The 14,361-nt window shown below is 36.6% G+C and overlaps 1 protein-coding gene across 2 annotated transcripts in view; it reads left to right on the forward strand.

The window, feature by feature from the left end:
• Positions 1-1,050: 1,050 nt before the first annotated feature.
• Positions 1,051-14,361, forward strand: part of DNAI2 (dynein axonemal intermediate chain 2) — an 81,307-nt gene continuing 67,996 nt past the window's right edge. Inside the window, exon 1 of one of the 2 annotated variants that reach the window (XM_074260678.1) lies at positions 1,051-1,212. The gene's annotated coding sequence lies outside the window, so the exon portion shown is untranslated. Of the gene's footprint in view, positions 1,213-11,913; positions 12,018-14,361 lie in introns of those variants that run through there. The other variant, XM_074260677.1, reaches the window with a different exon arrangement.

Here is a 14,361-nt window from a genome sequence, read left to right on the forward strand (position 1 = left end):
TCCTTTGGCAGATAGATTCCCAAATATTTTATGCTATTGACAATTATTTTGAATGGAATTTCAAAGAGTTTATAATCTTATGAGGGTTACAACATGCAAACAACTGTGTACATATAAAATGTATATATAAGTTTAAAAAAGTATATATATAAAATAAATTGGAGATGAATGAGATGAGGTGAGATCTTTCAAGACAGTTGTGAAAATCGAGTAAGGCTTCATCTACTTCAGAGTTCGAGTAGGCCTGAAGGACTCTGAAGGGCATTGCCTTCCCCTCCTATGACATCTCCCTATTTCATCCAAATATGGGCAACTATGTACTTATTGGTCAAGTTCAATTTCATGGGTAGATCTTGCATTTAGAATGTAAGACTCTCAGCCAATGAGGATGAGGGTCAGTGGTGGGAGGGGGCGTTTTGCGTTAGGGATTAAAGGTGTTGTCCTGCCCACAGGAGGCGCTTCCTCTCTTCGATAGTCTACTCGAGGATTGGGACGCCCTTCTCGCGAGAATGTACAATAAACTTTGCTTTTCTCTAGAGCTCTCTCCAGCTTTTTTATTAAATGGTGACCCCTCACCATTTCCGTACCACACAGAGATAATCTCAGAGAGAAAGCACTGGCATTAATCATAATTGAGACAAACTTCTAACAGAAGGTTGAATTTTAGTTGAAACTCAAAGTGAGTTAGAAGTGAGGGGACCAGCTGGCATACATCCAGAATGGGACCACTGATCAACCCTGGCCTCTTCATAGACAAAAGTGACTGAGTGGTCTCCTGTCCTTTGGATATGGCCAATGTAGGAAATTATTTTAATTTAACTATACATGTTTGGAATGGGGGTAGGAAGAGAGAACTTTTCTTATTTGAGGGGAGGAAGAAAAATTAGATTTTTTTCTTGAAAAAATTAATTTAAACAAAAAAGTGATCTCCTGATCTTGTCTTCCTAGAACCTTTAAAGCCAAATTCAAAAGATATCAATGAACTGATGAATTCTGGACCAGAATCCATTCTTTGTTCTAGAGCCTGACCTCTCCATCACAATGCTTTCCAGGTTGGGATGCTAGGAGACCAGTATTATAAAAGTACAATGATTATGGAAAATACTTAAAACCTTCCCCTTAATGATGTGGAATAGGAGCTTTAATCTATCTATTCTGTCTCTACAGTCAGAACTTTAATCACTCATCTTGTTCTTATTGTCACACAAAAAGGTAAGCTAATTCCTAAGACAATCTTGATTAGCATACCTAAGACAAAGTCAACTTTCTCATGCACTCAAGTTTGTTCTTGATTAATTTCTTCCCTGTCCCCTCCCTAACTCTATCCTAACTCCTTCCAAACTACTTAGATCAACCTTACTTCTCTCACTCTCTTCCCTCCAATTTTACCATCTTCACACATTATTGATTTAACCTGTGACTGTTTCATTTCAAGATTATAAAGGGTATCCTTTGTCACTGATAAATGTCTCCTGTGAATTCTTCACATTGTGAACTGCTCTCCCATTACTTGGTACCTGGATGGACTTGAGACTTCTTCATTACCATTTTTTTGTTGTTGTTGTTGTGGCAATTGGGGTTAAGTGACTTGCCCAGGGTCACACATCTAGGAAATGTTAAGTGTCTGAGATCACATTTGAACTCAGGTCTTCCTGACTTCAGGGCTGGTGCTCTATTCACTGTGCTACCTAGTTGCCCCCTTCTTCATTACCATCAAAAAATTGTTCAGCCTAGTCAAGGAGATAAGGTATATTCTATTTTATTTCATAGCTTTATAGAAATGTCTACATATGTATATATACATATGTGTGTATTTACTCATGTATATGCACATAAGAATTCTAAGCAAAATGAGAGAGGAATCACTACTCCCTAGAGTGGTGGTGAGGTGAGAAAAGAAGAGATCAAAAAACACATTATGAAGAATACTATAAGCTTTCCTGCTGTATAAATTACTCAGCATGGTTTTTAAATTGGTGGGGAGTTCCAGGGAGGTCTCTCAAATACTGATGTATCACTGTTGTTTACTTGTTTTTTACTTGTATTCATTTCTTTGTGACTCCATTTGGGGTTTTCCTGGCAAAGACACTGGAGTAGTTTGCCATTTCTTACTCTAGCTCATTTAACAGATAAAGAAAATAAGGTCACCAGGACTAAGTAACCTGTCCAAGGTCATACAGCTAGTATCTGAAGTCAGATTTTAACTCAAGAAGTCTTTCTGACTCCAATCCCAGCATTTTCTTCACTGCATAACCTATCTACTCGATTTATCACTATCTTCAATCTATTGACATACAAAATCAAAGAAGTAATTTCAAATGGCTAGAAATGAGTAACTAGAAATGAGTGTAGACCCCAGCAAAACAGTAAGCTAAAATCTACTTTTAGTTAATTAGAGCCTAAGATAACAGCTAGTCCTGCATCTGGATTTCAGCAGGAAATCTAAGATTTACCAAATGCTTTTCATTTCAGGTCTCATTTTCAGTAGGTCCCCCTGAGTTATCTTAATTATATGTGATACCATGTGGCATCCTGTAATGTCAGGAACAAGCTGCTCATAAATGATAACTACTTTTTTGTAGTAAATGGAAGTATTCTGTGTACTCTTCGAAGTCCAACTGCTTAGAGGTTGGAGTTGATTGAGCTATCCTATGTAGTTAACATGAAACTGGATCAGATTCCTAGGTAGATGAAAGATGTATCCTCTTTAGTGAAGGAGATGATAAATACCAGAATACTCTGCTATACCCACTTCCCTTACAACCCCTCTGTAACCCGCAAGTTAGGAAGATGGTGCCTGATGAGAATAGACTGAATACAATCATCTTGTCCTTCAGTGGAGCCATACCAGTCTTCATCAATATGGCAGACCAAGTAGCCTAGATTAGGGTGTCTGGTATAGGATTACCACGAGCTTGTCAGGGTTTTGTGTTTTTTTTTCCTCTCTTCTGTATCTGATATTAGTCAAGAGCAGTTTACAATCAAGGAATCTAGTATACCTTCACTATTCTTTCCCAGGACTACATGAATTCTAGTTCATATTGCCACATTCAGGTGGGCAGAAACCTAAAATTGCCTTCTCTTCTTGAGGGAATTGATATCCATCACTCTGTGGTCAACATACAGTTGACCAGGTTGGATGAAGCTAACGTGGCTGAGGTCCTATGTTGGATAGTGGTCTATATCTTTCTTTCTTTTTTAATTCAGTAAGCATTTATTAAACACATGTCCAAGGCACTGTTCTGGGTACAAGAGATACAAATATAAAAATAAAATAAACCATTCCTTGCTCTCAAAGAATTTGGATCCTAATGGGAATGAAATTTTTTAAGACAACTAGCTAGATATTAATCTAGAAAAAGTAGTCATATTCTACTCTGGATATTGTGAATGGAGAACAGAGACAAAACATACAAAGGCTACAACAGACTAATTTGGGTACCATAAAACCATAGAAAGTACATATGCTATCAAAACTATATTTATTTTATAATTGAATATGTGAAAATATCCTGGAAAAATCTTTATTATCTACTAAATGTTCCACATTTTATTTCCCCTTTGGGAACTTTACCTCAAATTCTAAGACTTGTTCATACATAATAAATTTGGTAAAATCTTTATCAACAAGTACCGTACCCATGGTAAGGAATCCTACATAACTAAAGTTGTTTGCACCTCATCTTGTAAGAAAAGTACTATATAAATATAAACTATTATCATTAAACCACTACAATGATAGTGATCTATATCAAAACTTCTTAAACTAGGGTCATGTATATGGTGTCATATAACTGAATGTAGGGGTCACAAAATTGTGATTTATTATCAGTAAATGTTTGATTTGTACATCTATTTATATTCCTATATGCCCAAGGTCAGGGGAAAATCTCATAGGCAAAAACAGTCACAAATGGAAAAGATTTAAGAAGCTCTAGTCTATTTGAGGGGCTTCAACTCTAAGAAAACACATGATTCAGCCAATTCAATCAAATGTTGGAGGTAGGGAATTATTGTGGATGGGAAGAACCCAGATGAATCCAAAGCCTGGAATAAGCTACTAATACTCACTTTCACATAATCTTAAAAAAAAAAGCTCAGATGTTTACTGGATTTCTAAGGCACTAGAGAACCCACATCCCCTACATTGATATTCTGATGACCACCCTTCCATCCTTTACCAAGTCATCTTCAAATCTATCTTTTTTGAGTGGGGGCCTAGAACAGTATATGGCTCTAAAGACCTAAAGTGGATTGGGTCTGTATCCCAAAGAGATAATAAAAAAGAGGAAAGGACCCACATGTGCAAAAACATTTTTAACAGCCCTTTTTTCCAGTGGCAAGGAACTAGAAATTGAGTGGATGTCCATCAGTTGGAGAATGGCTGAATAAATTATGTTATATGAATAAAATGAAATAGTATTGTTCTATAAAAAATGATAAGCAGATGTATTTCAGAGAAGCCTTGAAACACTTACATGAACTGATGCTGAGTAAAGTAAGCAGAACCAGGTGAACATTGTACATAGAAACAACAAGAATATGCGATAATTTACTATGATGGACTTAGTTCTTCTCAACAATGTTGTAATTTAAGGCAATTCCAATAAACTTGAAATGGAAACAGCCATCTGCATAAAGAGAGAGAACTACAGAGCTTGTGGATTGAAGCATAGTATTTTCACTTTTTCGTTTATTTTTTCTTTCTTGTGTTTTTTTCCCCTTTTTTTTTTGATTTTCTTGTATAACATGACAAATATAGAAATATGTTTAAAAGAATTACACATATTTAATCTATATCAGATTGCTTACCCTCTTGAAGAGGGAGGAGGTGAGGGAGGGAAAAAGTTAAATTTAGAACCCAAAGTTTTATGAAAATTAATGTTGAAAACTCTCTTTATTTTGTATTTGGGGAAAATAAAATACTATTGAGAAAAAAAATTGGGGAAAAAAAAAGACCTAAAATGGGTTGTCCAGCCATCTCTCTTTCTCTGGACCCTTCTAATCCAATGGAACCCAAATTTTTGAAGGTTTCTGTCCATTTAAAAAATACTCCTAAGTAGAGCCTTTGGCAGACATCTAGTAGAGTGGGTCAGAGCAAAATAATGTTAGACTACTGGAGTTGCAAATCCTCTAAACTAGCCACTTGTTATTTATTTATTTATTTTTTGGGGGGAGACAATCAGGGTTAAGTGACTTGCCCAAGATCACACAGCTAGTAAGTGTCTGAGATCAGACTAGCACTCCAGGGTTAGTGTTTTAGCCACTACACCATCTAGAAGTCCCACTATATTACTTTTGAAAAGCTGTTACTGGCTCTTCAGTAGCATTAAGCTACTGAAGGAATCAAACAGGATCATAAATTAACTTTCATTCAGCATGGCCTATTATGAATCAATAACACAAGATAACTTCTTTAATAAGATGTCACAGGAGGTGTCTATAATTAATAGAAATGATAAATTAAAAATTACAACCTTCTAGATTTCATAGATATTAGTGTCCTTCATGAATAGGTTGCAACTCTGACAAGGACTGAGACCTTAAGGTCAAGTTTTGATAGCTTGTCCCTTCTATTAATCCTATAGGATCCCCCTATGAAGAATTGACTCCTGAGAAATACTATTATGCTTGATTTATAGGTATCTTCACTTGCTATGAGAAAGGTATATGAAATTGAGGTCTGTACCCATTAATTTGGAAGCAGAGATTATCTAAATTGAGAGGGAAATGGGAGTGGTACTATAGCAGGTATATGAGAAAACTTTGAGGGATGTGTTGGATTCCTAGTCATTGCATGAGTCTGACCAAGTGGTCTAAAGCCTGGCTTGAGCAAGACTAAATAATCAGAGGCTCTTCCTTTTCAAGTTATGATCATTGGAAAAATTTTACTAACCTTTCTACTGTAAACAGTTGATTGTGGAATAGCCCAACACCCAGTAGAGACTCTATATTCCCTCTGTTGCATTGTATAACCAGGTTGGAGCCAATATGAAAAGGGCAGAGGTTGGGAAGTGGGTCTGTTGCCAATCTGGACATGAGAGTTATGATGTCATCTTTGTGCTGGATGGTCTTGTGTACTCACCTTTAGAGAAGGGAGTGAGGGAAAGCAATTTGTAACTAAAATCAGAACAAAAGCCTATTTTGGCAGGAGTGTTTTTCTTAACTTATAAGCTTTATCTGAATTTGGTAGTTATCTGGTTACACAATGCAATGGTTCTAATTATCACAGTCCTCAGTTAATTTCTCTCACATCCAACTTTTGTTGGCATCCATGGCTCAGGGAAAATGGTAGGAAAGTGGTTAAGATGGGGCAACAGTAGTCCCATTGGATTTTGCTTTGGAGCTAATGAGATCGTAATTTTTTATGGATCTAAGAAATTTAGTTCAATTCATTTCAATTTAATGATTTATTAAGTACTTTCTATGCTCATGCTGCAATAGACAGAGTTCCAGGTATGGAATTGGGAATACTCTGTGAGTTCAAATCTGTCCTTAACCAGATACTGTGTGATCCTGGGCAAGTCATTTAATCCTGTTTGCCTCAGTGTTCTCATCTGTAAAATGAGCTAGAGAAGGAAATGGCAAACCACTGCATATCTTTATTTTTTTATTTTTATTTTTTATTTTTTTGAGGCTGGGGTTAAGTGACTTGCCCAGGGTCACACAGGTAGGAAGTGTTAAGTGTCTGAGACACTGCATATCTTTAATAACAAAACCCTACAAAGAGTTGGATGTAACTAAAAATGGCCTTATAAGATGTGTGAATGTGTGTAATGTATCCTCCACAGAGGAGAAGGGCAAATACAATAAATGTGTAGAAGGTGAAGAACTATTCATGTTTGGGTTGAGGAAGGGTATAATTTCTTTTACTTTCAATGGCTCCCTATTGCTTAATAGTGACCCAGATGATGCTTTTTAAAATACCTTCCTCAGGGAAGAATTAAAAAAAATTTTTTTTAACTTTTTATTTTTCCCCATTTACATGTAAATCAATTTTTAACATTTGTTTTTTAAACTTTGAGTTTCAGATTGTCTCAGGGAAGGATTTTTGACCAAAAGAGAGATACAGGGAATTATGAAATTTAAAATAGATAATTTTGATTATATCAAATTTTAAAAGATTTTGCCCAAATAAAATTAATGCAGCCAAGATTAAAAGGAAAGCAGAAAGCTGGGAAACGATCTTTATGATGTCTCTGATAAGAGCCTCATTACTCAAATATATAGAGAACTGAGTCAAATTTGTAAGAAGATGAGCCTTTCCCCCCTTGATATATAGTCAAAAAAAAAAAAAAAAAAAAAAGATGAACAGGTAGTTTTCAGATGAAGAAATCAAAGCTATGTATAGTCATATGAAGAAGTCCTCTGAATCACTTTTTTTTTCTTCTTTTTTTAATTATAGCATTTTATTTATAAGATATATGCATGGGTAATTTTTCAGCATTGACCCTTGCAAAATCTTCTGATCCAACTTTTCCCCTCTTTCCCCCCACCCCCTCCCCTAGATGGCCCATGGACCAATACATGTTAAATATGTTAAAGTATATGTTAAATACAATATATGTACATATATTTATACAGTTGTCTTATTGCACAAGAAAAATTGGATTTAGAAAGAAAGTAAAAATAACCTGAGAAGAAAAAACACAAATGCAAAAAAACAATAACAGAAAGAGTGGAAATGCTGTGTTGTGGCTCTTATTCATTTCCTAGTGTTCTCTCTTTCTGGGTGTAGCTGATTCTGTTCATTACTGATCAATTGTAACAGATTTGGATCCTCTCATTGTTGAAGAGAGTCATGTCAGTCAGCATTGATCATCAATTGTTGTTGTTGAAGTATATAATGATCTTTTGGTTCTGCTCATTTCACATAGCATCAGTAAGTCTCTCCAGGCCTGTCTGAAATCATCCTGCTGGTCATTTCTTACAGAACAATAATGTTCCATAACATTCATATACCACAACTTATTCAGCCATTCTCCAATTGATGGACATCCATTCATCTTCCAGTTTCTAGCCACTACAAAGAGAGCTGCCACAAACATTCTTGCACATACAGGTCCCTTTCTCTTCTTTAAGATCTCTTTGGGAGATCTCTTTGCTGGATCAAAGTGTATAATCAGTTTGATAACTTTTTGAGCATAGTTCCAAATTGCTCTCCAGAATGGTTGGATGCATTCACAATTCCACCAACAATGTATTAGTGTCCCAGTTTTCCCACATCCTCTCCAACATTCCACATTATCTTTCCCTGTCATTCTAGCCAATCTGACAGGTGTGTAGTGGTATCTCAGAGTTGTCTTAATTTGAATTTCTCTGATTAATAATGATTTGGAGCATCTTTTCATATGGCTAGAAATAGTTGAATCACTTTTGATTAGAAAAATCAGAGTTATTTTGATTCTGAGGTGCCATCTCATACATATCAAGTTGGCTAATATGAGAAAACAGGAAAATTATGCATATTGAATGGTATGTGGGAAAAGTGGAACACTAATGCACTGTTGGTGGAGTTGTGAATGGCTCCAACCATTCTGAACCATTGGAACTATGCCCAAAGGACAACCAAACTGTGTATAACCTTTGATCTAGTAATATCACTACTAGGTCTATAGTAGAAATCCCCCCAAAAGGGGAAAGGATCTTCATATACAAAAATATTTATAGCAACTCTTTTTGTAGTGGTGAAAAAATTGGAAATTTAGGAGATTCCCATCCATTGGAGAATGGCTGAACAAGTTGTGGTACATAATATAATGAAATACCATTATAATTCAATGTAAAACAATGTTTTACATGTAAAATGTAAATGTAAAGCAAATAGATTTCAGAAAAACCTGAAAAGATTTGTATGAACTGAAGCAATATGAAATGAGCAGAACCAAAAAACATTGTACACTGTAACTTGTGTTGTATGATGATCATACATGAATTACTTAACTCTTTTCAGCAATACAGTGATCTAAGATTCAAAGGACTCATTGCAAAAAATGCAAATAAAGAACGAATGGACTCTGAATACAAATCAAAGAATATTATATTTTCATTTTTTTCACAATTGTGACTAATATGGAGATATGTTTTATATAGTTTCATATATATAAAACATCAAATTTCTTATTTTAGAGAGAAAGGAAAGAAGGGAGGAAGAAAAATTGGACTTCAAAATTTTGTAAAAGTGAATGTTAAAAATTTTTACATATAAATGAAAAAAAATACTATTTTAAAAAACCAAACACTTTTCTCACAGCAACTTTGTAAAACAGATGATAATAGATGACATTTATGTAGCACTTAAAGTTTTTATAAAGTACCTCATTTGATTACAACAATCCTGCAGATGAAAAAACTAAATCTGAGAGAAATTCAATCATTGCCTATAGAATTTGAGCTAAATAAGTGTCAGAGCTGGCATTCAATTCCAGGATTCTCTTGAATGCAAATTCAGTCCTACTCTCCAGTATACCACACAGCTTCTACAGGGAGGAGTTAAGTGACAAAGGCTTGACCAAAGGACTGGTAAAAAGTCTCAGAATACTCAGAGTCCAAGTGTGATGCACTCTTTCCACTGGTGAAAATAAATTACTCCACATTGTATTTTATGGGATTTGATGTGTTATGTTTTTGAATTGTGTCCAATTCTTTGTGACCTGATTTGGTTGTTTTCTTGGCAACAAGAGTGGAGTGGTTTGCCATTTCTTCTCCAATTCATTTTACTGGTCTGGAAACTGAGAGAGTTAAGTGACTTGCTCAGAGTCTTAGAACTTGTAAGTTTCTGGAGTCAAATCTAAACTCATGGATTCTTGAAAATCTATCCACTACTCTACCTAGCTGCCCTGGATGCACTAGAAGTTATATATTAATTATTCAATCAATTACTTGGAATATTTTTGACCAAAGATTTTCCTTATCCAGCCCAGAATCTCAAATTAAAAGCGAAGAGTAGGATTCATAGAGCTTTCCAAAGGACTTCTAGAAAATTTTAAGCTAATACCTCAAAATTACAAAGCAAGATTACTGGCAATAAAGTTTCAATTTAGGAACAGAGTATTTATCTAATAGGAAAGAAAAATGTGTCAGAAATAGATTTGTGGTGTTGAATCACAAGATCAGTAACATTTAACCTCAAGGACTCTAAGATGAGAGAAAGGCATTAGAAATCATGGCAATCCAATTGCAAAATTATTAAAACTTGAGGTCTTTTAAATCAGTCAGCCAACCAGCTAATAAGTATTTATTAAAGGCTTAATCATAGAACAAAAAGACCAGAAAAAAAATTTGTTCCTTCTCTCAAGGAGTTTACATTCTAAATGAAGACATGTAAATGATTCAGTACATTCAAAATAAATATTCTATTGCTAGAATATCCTAGTTCAACCTAGTCATTTCAGTTATAGAATGGATACTTTTTCATTCTCCTAGGTGGTAAAGTGGATAGAGCAGTAAGCCAGGAATCAGGAAGACTTTATCTTTCTATTTCTGGCCTCAGGCACTGAGTGACCCTGGACAAGTCACTTAATCCTGTTTGCCTCAGTTTCCTCATCTATGTAAAGTAAGAGGGAGAAAGAAATGACAAACCACTCCAGTATCTTTTCCAAGAAAACTCCTAATGGGGTCATGAAGAGTCAGACATAACTGAAAAATAACTAAACAACAACAAAAGTATGTCAAGCACTGTGCTAACTTCTTATTTTTGTCCAGGAAACATGTTTTCTCCATTCCTATCTTCTTTTAATCAAACATCTTACTCCATTTCCCTGCCCCAAGTTCTATCCTTCAAAGTCAACTTCAAAGATCTTTTACTCTTTCCCTGACCAATGAGCCTATAGGATTCTCTCAAAAGCTGCTTTGGACTGCTCTTTAGATTTACTTTTTAAAATATATTTATTTAATATTTTTCCCCAGTTACATTTAAAACATTTTTTTTTTTAACTTTCGAGTTCCAGATTCTTTCCCTTATGCTCCTTAGATTTACACCCACTTACCCAACTAGACTTTAAATTCCTTAAGCAAAGGAGCTCATCATATCTATGGATATCTCAGAATTCAGAGCTGAAAGACACTTAAGAGTTCATTTTGTCTTAACTATTTCATATAGATGAAGAACCTGAGGCTTCAAGGAATCGAAATGAAGTATCAGAACAAATTTTTAACCCAAATTATCTGGTTCCAAGTTTTACATCTTCACATTGTGAATAACCCCTTGGTGAGAGATAATATGAATCATTTGTCACATTGGAAATCAGGAGGAATTGGTTCTAGTCCTGCCTCTGATACTTGGTAATGGTCTGACCTTGGACAAATCCAGTAACCTGCCTGTCTTCTTGTTTGTAAAATGAGTATAATGATATTCATATTACTTACTTTGAAAGATTCAAATAACAATGCAGGTGAAGTGCTTTGCAAACTTTAAAGTCTTATGGAAAATATTAGACCCTCAACAAATATTTGAAAGAAAATGCATCATGGAGATAAAGCACTAAACTGGGAGGTTTCGATTCCCGCTGCAGGCACTGCTTCTCTCATTTTGGGCAAGTTACTTCATTTCTAGCTTCTGTAAAATGAGAAGTTGACTACATGGATTCAAAAGTCTCTAGCTTTAAATCTATGGTCTTGCTTGCTAATCTCTGTTAACCAAAGATGCTATTCCAAGAGCTCTGTTAAATCAAAAAACTCCCCAACATTCTACTCCTTTCAACATTCTCCCCCAACCCCCACTTTGAGGTTTGTTTTTGTTTTATTTTTCTTGATAACCCTCAGGGCTAAGCAGTATTTGGCACAGAGTAGGTGCTTGGATAAATGCATACTTGTTGACCGGATGACTACGGATCAACCCAGCCTCCCCACCAAGCAACTTGGGGGGCCGTCACGTGGCCTCTAGGACTCCTCTTTCTTTCTGCTGGCCCCGGCCAGGGTTGCTAGGCAACGTGTAAACTTTGCAACTTGCAGCCGTTTGAGAAGCCCTTAGGACCCCGGACCGTCTAGTCCCCACCGGCGGGAGGAGCAGAGAGAGGGTAAGGGAAGGGCGGTGGGGGTGAAAAGGAAGGGAGACCGAGAAGGTCAGTATTTGAGAGTCCCAATCATTATAATAAATTAAGAGCGTTGCAATAAATTCCGTATGGAAGAGGGACGAGAGGAATTGTAAAGGCTGTCTGAGACACCTCACCCTTGAGAGATTAGCTCAAGATTTAAGCATCTCGGCTCCTCGCCCTCTCCTTTCTGCCAGTTCCCCTAAATCAGACTCCTTTCTTTTCTGTTTCTGGGCAAACATTGTCCTTTTTATCTCCCTCAAGCAGCCTACATCCTTTGAAAGACACATGGAAATTTATAAGGGACCCGTTAAGGTACATATCGCATAGCTGTAGAGGTATCTTACAGTAGAAGGTTCTTATAAGCAACTAGGAAGTGGGGAACGGGAAAGGAGCATTGTAGAAGGTGGGATTCCCCCAAAGGGAGCCTGGAATTGATTTTAGGAAGCGGAGGGAATAAGTAAAGCCGTCTGTCTTTGAGGGACAGCCAGTGTAAAGACCGAGATAATGGAGGATCTAAAAAGATTGGAGACGGAGTATCCAAAGGGAGGCCAGGGTTGTGAGGTTTCAAATGCCAAACGGAAAACTTCCTTTTTGATCCTGGAGGTATTTCCCCTTCCATCTTCACCTGACATGGAACAGATATAATCACTTTCTCATCACCCCCATTCACATTTTCCCCCTCCACATTCCCGATCTCTCCAGCACCAGTTTCGATCAAAGAGGCTGACTTTTCCAGGTAAAATTTGGTGGTATCTTTGCCACTGAAGGAAATTTTGCTCTGATATAGTAACAGCCTGGTCTGAGGGGCGGATGAGCCTCCTAAGCGATATCTTTGTGTCCAGACTATCCCCTCTCTAATCCCTAATTCAAGCCAATATTTTAAACAATCTCCTTAAAGCACCTTCAGTGATTCTCTGTTGCCTTTCAGTGCTTTCTGATCCTGGCATTCAAAACCTTCTACAATATGGCTCCATCGACCTGTCAAATCTTATCTTAGGCTACTTTTTCTTCTCATACTTTGCATTCCTAACAAATTCTGACTGCTCTGGACTCCCTATTTTCATCCTGCACATTTCCATCTCCATGCTTTTGCTCAGAGTGACGCACAGTGTGTAAAAACTCTTTTTTCCCCTTCATTTTCCTTTGTTAAAATCTCTTCAAGATTCAACTCAGATGCTACTCTTTTCCTTGCTCCTTTACAACTTCTCAGACCTCTCCCCTTTCCCATGGAAGTTAATCTTTCTTTCTACAGATGACTCATGGTCCTTTGCCCAAACCTCTCCTTTGTGTTTGTTTCCCCTTTGCACTAACCTCCTTGACCTATGTCTCCCAGAATCTTTAGCTTCCTTTGGAGCTCGCTCAGCTCAATTGCTTCTCCTACAGGGAGTCTTCCCTAATCCACCCAGCTGCAAGCTACACTCCGGTCTCCCTTCCCCATTATCCTCTATTGTATTTATCTTGTACATATTACATTAATATTTATACATCTACTGCTGCTTCTGCAGAATAGAAGTTCTTTGAAGGCAATTATATGGAAGGATATACACCTTGTTTTTATGTCTGTAACACAGTACTCAGCACAATAACAATAATATAAAAGCTATCATTTATTAAGCACTGAGCCAAGCACTGTACTAAGCACTTTACAATTATTCTCTCATTTGAGTGATAATAACAACAATCCTGGGAAGTAGGTGTTAATATCTTTATTTATAGATGAGGAAACAGGCAAAAAAAGGTAAGGATCACACAACTAGTAAATGTGTGAGGCTGGCTAATACATTGTATCTCGTAGCTGCCAAGCACATAGTAGATTTTTGATGAATATCTGTGGTTTTGTTATTTTCACTTTCCCTTGTTTATAGTTATTAGTGTATATTTCTTCCTCCTTCCCCATGTTAGATTGTAAACTCTTTGAGGTTTATTCTCAAAGAATTTACAGTCTAATGTGGGGAATGAGGGAAGAATTTATTAAAAAGAATGAGAGAGAAAGGAAAAAAGAGGGGAAAGGAGACTATGGGATGGTTAAACAAGTAGTAGGAAAACTCAAGCTTGATAGATTTTTTTTTCCCCTCAGTATTATCTGACTTAGGATGTTAAGTCCTCCAAGGAAGGGAAAGTATCTCTACCATTCTTTTAGGCCCTAGCTCTACGCATTGTGTCCACAAGTTAGGAATCTCTCCGGTAGGTATTTACTTCAGAGAAATAAAAGAGAGGCTGACCTCCCCATTTACAAGGTTGACCAGCAAATTTGGGAGAATGGGGCTGATTGGGGCTCATGAATGCAGGCAAGCTAGCTTTTAACTTTGACTGTCTGGGCTCTGTC

Source organism: Sminthopsis crassicaudata, chromosome 4 (genome assembly GCF_048593235.1).
Source record: "Sminthopsis crassicaudata isolate SCR6 chromosome 4, ASM4859323v1, whole genome shotgun sequence".
Classification (NCBI taxonomy): Eukaryota; Metazoa; Chordata; class Mammalia; order Dasyuromorphia; family Dasyuridae; genus Sminthopsis; species Sminthopsis crassicaudata.